The sequence below is a fragment of the Cupressus sempervirens genome, chromosome 4, assembly GCF_028749045.1.
Source record: "Cupressus sempervirens isolate cs-2001-9-10 chromosome 4, ASM2874904v1, whole genome shotgun sequence".
In the NCBI taxonomy this organism is placed as follows: domain Eukaryota; kingdom Viridiplantae; phylum Streptophyta; class Pinopsida; order Cupressales; family Cupressaceae; genus Cupressus; species Cupressus sempervirens.
This window is the reverse complement of record NC_143121.1, coordinates 839,784,238-839,790,188: the sequence shown is the minus strand read 5'-3', so window position 1 is coordinate 839,790,188 and position 5,951 is coordinate 839,784,238. Positions and strand designations below refer to the sequence as shown.

The window sequence follows — 5,951 nt, the reverse complement described above, 5'->3', positions numbered from 1 at the left end:
CTTGCTTTTTAAGTTTCAACTAATACACATTAAGATAATTAATATTTGTAAAATATCTATAAATGTATAGACCGAGAAATATATATTTTGAAAAAAAATCTTTCGTCTATTTATTTGCATCCAAGGAATGCATAAGTATTGTTTGATCATTTTAAGCAACGTGAACTTCGCACTCTCTTTAAAAACTCATTAAGATCCGAAGGATTGAACTTAGAGCCTAGATCATAAGATATATTGATATCTGTGCAAACATATCCAATATTTAGACCTGTTCGTTGACGGTGCTTGATCTGTGTTTCTGCTACATAAATAAATTGCATTGTGCGCGGGTGCTTTGGAATTCTACGCGCGGGCTTGCTTACAATGAAACGATGCTCCAAAGCGGTTGGTTTACCTGCTGAAACACAGCTCATCTGATTAGAAAGGAGGTCAACATCTGAGTCAATCATTTTGAAACAGCCTCCCAAATTATGAAATGCAGCTATCACAAGCCAGCACACACTCTTCTTCTTCTTGCTGGAATCCTGCGTGCAATCAAACCCACCCACTATATAATATCTAAATACAAAGAGCGCTCCAACTCATACACTCAACAACTCTGCGGCAAATTGCTTGCTACCTTCTATAATTCCAATCCTTACCTCTATAGAAGCCCCATTGCTATCCTTCAGCTTCCATCATCACCATTCACCATTTCCATACTCCCATCACCGATTTTTCTCAGCCATCGGTACATTTCCTACTCTTTCCCCGAGTTTCCGATGGATCTCTTTCCATATTTCCTTTTCATGCTTCTAAGCCTTGTACTCTCCTCCTCCTCTCGACACCTTGTCTCTGCTGATTTTTACAACGACTTCGACATCACATGGGGAAACGAGCGAGCTAAGATACTCGACAATGGCCAACGCTTGCAGCTCACTCTCGATCAGTCCTCTGGTACTTTATCACACTTAATTACTCCTTACATATGGTTTTAACACTATGCAGTGCAACGTATAACATATTTCTGGTCTTAACCGCGTTATGCTTATCTCCTCTGGTATATTAATTTGCACTGAAACAGGTTCAGGCTTCCAATCAAGGAATGAATATCTGTTCGGCTAAATCGATATGCAAATCAAGTTGGTGGCTGGTAACTCGGCCGGCACTGTCACTGCTTACTATGTAAGTCTCTCTCTCTCTCTCCCTTCCAATATAACACTCACCATATCACTAATGGGCAATAGCAGGGAGTTGAGTATTTATTAATTATGGGTTTGTATAACGTCTGTTGCAGCTCTCATCGCAAGGGACTACACACGATGAGATAGACTTCGAGTTCCTGGGGAATCTGTCGGGGGATCCGTACATAATACACACCAATGTGTTCTCTCAGGGCAAATGCAACCGCGAGCAGCAATTCTACCTCTGGTTCGACCCCACCGCAGGCTTCCACACCTACTCCCTCCTCTGGAATCCCAAGCAGATCATGTGAGTTAATATAAGATGTCCTCTTTGGCCTGGCCCTCCCACTTTTAACATCCTTAATATTATATTTGTATATCTCATGGTATTCATGTGCAGGTTTTCTGTTGACAGAACACCGGTGCGAGTGTTCAAGAAGCGAGGATTTGGGAGTGTCATATCCGAAGAATCAGGCGATGAGAATATATTCGAGCCTCTGGAACGCCGATGAGTGGGCGACCAGAGGCGGCGCGGTGAAGATCGATTGGAGCAGAGCACCGTTTGTGGCGTCTTACGGAAACTTCAAAGCGGAGACTTGCTCTGCAAGTGATTGCTCTCATGTGAATTCATGGTACACTGCAGAGGCGTTGGAGTCGAGCGAGCAGCAGAAACTGGAATGGGTGAGGAAGGAGTACATGATCTACGATTACTGTACAGACAGTAAGAGGTTCCCGGAGGGCTTCCCCGCTGAGTGCGCCCGCCAGGCATAGCCAGATCTCCCCATCAAAGGATCACCACACTCTCTCATTCTTTATTTTCTCCCAAAGAGATTATGCTTGTAATCCCGATGCCCATATAAATATATACCTCTTATTCATTTGTTAGCATCGAACTGAGCTACAAACCGAGTGACTAAGATTAGCTTTTGTTCATATCATTAGTTAACCACTCTTATTAATTATTATGCATAAGGACAAAATTAAGTTTAAAAAATAATCAATTTTAGACTATTTAATATTTAAGTCTTAACTACCTCCAAACATTGGATGTGAGTGTAGCTCGATTTCTAATTTTCTTGATGGCGAGGAATCATTGAGTCTATATTCCACTTATTATGATTGTAGTCATAGATATATCTTCCACCCTCTTCCGAAATTCCTCTTTATCTCATAGCCACATCATTAATTTGATTGATTCTTTACTAAGAATGAGGGGACCTATTTTGAATACATCAATCCATTATGCGTGCAACTTTAAATCAACTTGATCACTTTGTGGCCATTCTAAGAGTTTGATTTCTTTACTACAATTTTATGGTCCAAGTTCAATAGATTTGGCATGGATATATTTTTAAGCATCTTGGGTATGAATGATACAAAAAAGAATAATGAAAAAGTACCCCATTCATTTTGTTCTCCATGGGCATCCATTGCAATTATTTTTAAGTTTTATTTAAAAAAAGAAAGAAACAAGTCATAATTGTCGAGCCCTCTATCAAAGAAAGATTGAAAAAGGTAGTGACTAAGCCTATCCCTGCACCATCTACGATTACTATAGGGACAGTAAGAGGTTTCAACAGGGATTCCCAGTCGAGTGCGCCTACCAAGCATAGCCATCCGACTCACCTCATCACATTCATTCATTTTTAAATTTCAACTAGCTCAAAGAGGTTGTAATTGTAATCCCCACCAAGTAAATGTGCACTCTTGTTCATTTGTTAGCATTGAACTAAGCTTCAATTTCTTTCAACAATTATTTTCCCAAGGAACCTGACTCATGAAGAGAGTGATGGTGCTTTCTTTTGCAAAAAGTGCCCTTCTATTTATATTTATGCACATGCTCTTTGCTTACAATTATATTGTTGCAATCAAGCCTCTTAGTGCAATGGGTTTAGGGAAGAGATAAGTTTTATACATTTACCTTCTTTATAAAAATCATATATAGAGATAGTAAAATTTTAATTTCAAATTTTGTAATCATAAGAGCGATATAGATAGGGGAACAATATACAAAATTTTAAGTGTGTAAAATTCAACAATAGAATGATGGGTTCTTGAAGGTTTTATTGTGATGTATTTGTGATAGCTCTCTATAGCGACCTATAGTTCTCTACAAACTTGGTATGAGAGTGTAGGGATCATTACTTTTCTTGATGGCGGGGAACCATCCACTTCATTTTTATCATTGTATATTATTGGTAAGGAAGAACATAGTCCATCATTGCTTATGTACATTGATAAACTAGAAGCATGGTTAGATGATATAGAGGGTGTAGGGGTTCATTTGACAAGATATTTGGTGAAGCTTCTTCATTATGTAGATGGTCTTATTCTAATTTCAAAAATTGCTCAAGGGTTAAGAGATCATTTAGGGGCTTTGGAGCACTTTTTTCATAAGGTTGGAATGCAGATAAATATCACCAAAACAAAAATTATGATTTTTTCTTTGGAGAGGAAGATAAAACATTTATCCTTTCTTTTTAGAGGTAACCTAGTAGAAATTGTGAAAGTGCAAAAAATACTTGAGGATTTGATTTCCATTATCAACTCATTTGGGAGACTTGTAGAGAAAAAAGGATTTGGGGATGGTGGAAAGCATCACACCTCCTTCAGGATAGATGTAGAAATGTTGGTTTTTGGGACTAGAAAAACAAGAAAACTTTATTTGGTTTGTTGGTCTCACCAATTGTCCTTTATGGTTGTAATGTTTGGGGAGACATTATGACTAAATGTGGTTGGAGTAGGTATAGAGATTTAAATACACTTAATCACAAGAAATCTTAAAAGAAAAACTTCAGTGCCATACAAGATTCTCTTATTTGAAGTAGGTATTTTACTATTGGAGGCAACAACAATTACTTAGTTACTAAGTTATTTAAGGAAACTTAGAAATATGAATAACTATTAAAGATGGCCTAAAATTGTGAGAAATGATGACTTGGTCTACATGAGGAAAACATGGATGAAACAAAACATAAAGTAGTTGGGTAAGTGGAACATCAAGTTAAAAGAATTCCCTAATAGAAATACAAAAAAAAAAAAATTTCATAGAGAAATTGTGGTGTGTCATATGGACTAATAAAATAGGTCAGAAAAAGGCTCATTACATCAAATTGTTCAAATCAACCTAGGAACATGATGATAAGGCTTACATAGGGGTACTATTAAAGGAAAATTTATATTGTTAGTGACTCAAATGAGGAAAATCTCAGCTTAGATGCAAGACATGTAGATAGAAAAAGTCCAAAGAGGAGTGGGAAGAAAGGATTTGTAGTTTCTATGGGACATGTGCAATTGAGATTGAATGTGACTTTGTTAAAGAGTGCTCAATTTATGATGACTTATGGGATTAGTAAGACATCAGTTTGAGGTATGACAACATGTACAACATGTTCAAAGAGGATAATATCAATGAAACCACTAATTTGATTGTTAAGATGCATAGCAGGAAGTTAGATTTAGAAAGAACTTGGAGTTAGTGTAAGGATGTGATTCCATGGCCATCAAACTATTTGTTCTTGTGGACATCATTAAAATTCTTCATACATTCATCATCAACTATAAATGGTAACCAATGATAGTAGGATTAGAAGAGTAGATAAATTATATCTACAAAATCATAAAGGGATAAAAAGAGATATACCATAGTTAAGAAAAAATTGGCATATCCAATACTCTTCTAAGAAGAGAAGAGAAAGATTAGGGGACATTGATAGAGCAAGTAGGTATGTATTAGTCACACAATGATTTTTACAACACTATATTTGAATTCGGTCAAAGATAGGCATTCTTACAATAACTTTGAGTATGTATAGCATGTACACATACATAAGTTCAAATGTAATCATAAAATATAAAAACTACAATTATATATATATATTATATTTTTTGATAGTATACAAATTTTTTTTGATATGACAGGTATCAATATAATCTCCTATTTTAATACCTTTTTATAGCCCCTTATCTTGAAAAGGTTGGTGTTGTGTAGGGAGAGACAAAGTGATCAGTGAATCCCAAGACAAGATAGAGATGAGGTCTTAAAGTCTTGAGGGAATTTAATCATAAATTATTGTTAATTTCCCTATGACAAGTAAATCCACATCCCCTATAAGGTTGAGTTTAGGAGAGAATTAAAGATCCATGGCTTAAATATGTTAATTACCAAATGTATTATAGATTAATCATTGACTTATTAAGTTGAATCAATATGGCTGCATAATAATGTGTGTTAGACATTGAAAATCCATAACCCCCTTTTTGGGATATTACAAGTGGTATTAGAGCATAATCTTGTGGTGGTAGTTAATGTAAAACTACCAAATAAATAGCCAATGAATACAGATATTCGTGGAATAAAACAATTAAACTCTTATTTTCCAAATAAAGAAATCAAACCAAATTGTCCTCTAATATTTGAAAAACACATGGAACTTAATAAATAGCCTTAAATATATTAACTTTAAATGGGAAAGATGTACATTCCAACCACTCTAAAGATAATAATGGATCATAAACATCTAGGCTACCAAAGCTAGCCTTTCTTCCTAGGAAATAGATACTAAGGGAGGAAGGAGTTGGTCATCCTATAAATAGAAACATAGACAATGTTAGAGCTTATGCAATTTTTGAATTGAAAATCGAGTGAATTTATAACATTTGGGGAACTTTATAAAGCCCAAAGATATGAGGCACCCAAAAAAGAAAAAAAGAAAACCAAATACTGGCATGAAACATAAGGTGAATAAAGTAATACTTCCTTGAAGTTTTTGATGGATTACAAAAACA

At 35.7% G+C, this 5,951-nt stretch overlaps 1 pseudogene across 1 annotated transcript; it reads left to right on the top strand.

The window, feature by feature from the left end:
- Window positions 1-519: 519 nt before the first annotated feature.
- On the top strand, window positions 520-2,090 carry LOC149564006 (xyloglucan endotransglucosylase protein 1-like; annotated as a pseudogene). The gene is made up of 4 exons (XR_016364144.1): window positions 520-936; window positions 1,064-1,164; window positions 1,277-1,470; window positions 1,564-2,090. The product of XR_016364144.1 is annotated as a xyloglucan endotransglucosylase protein 1-like (transcript).
- Window positions 2,091-5,951: the final 3,861 nt, after the last annotated feature.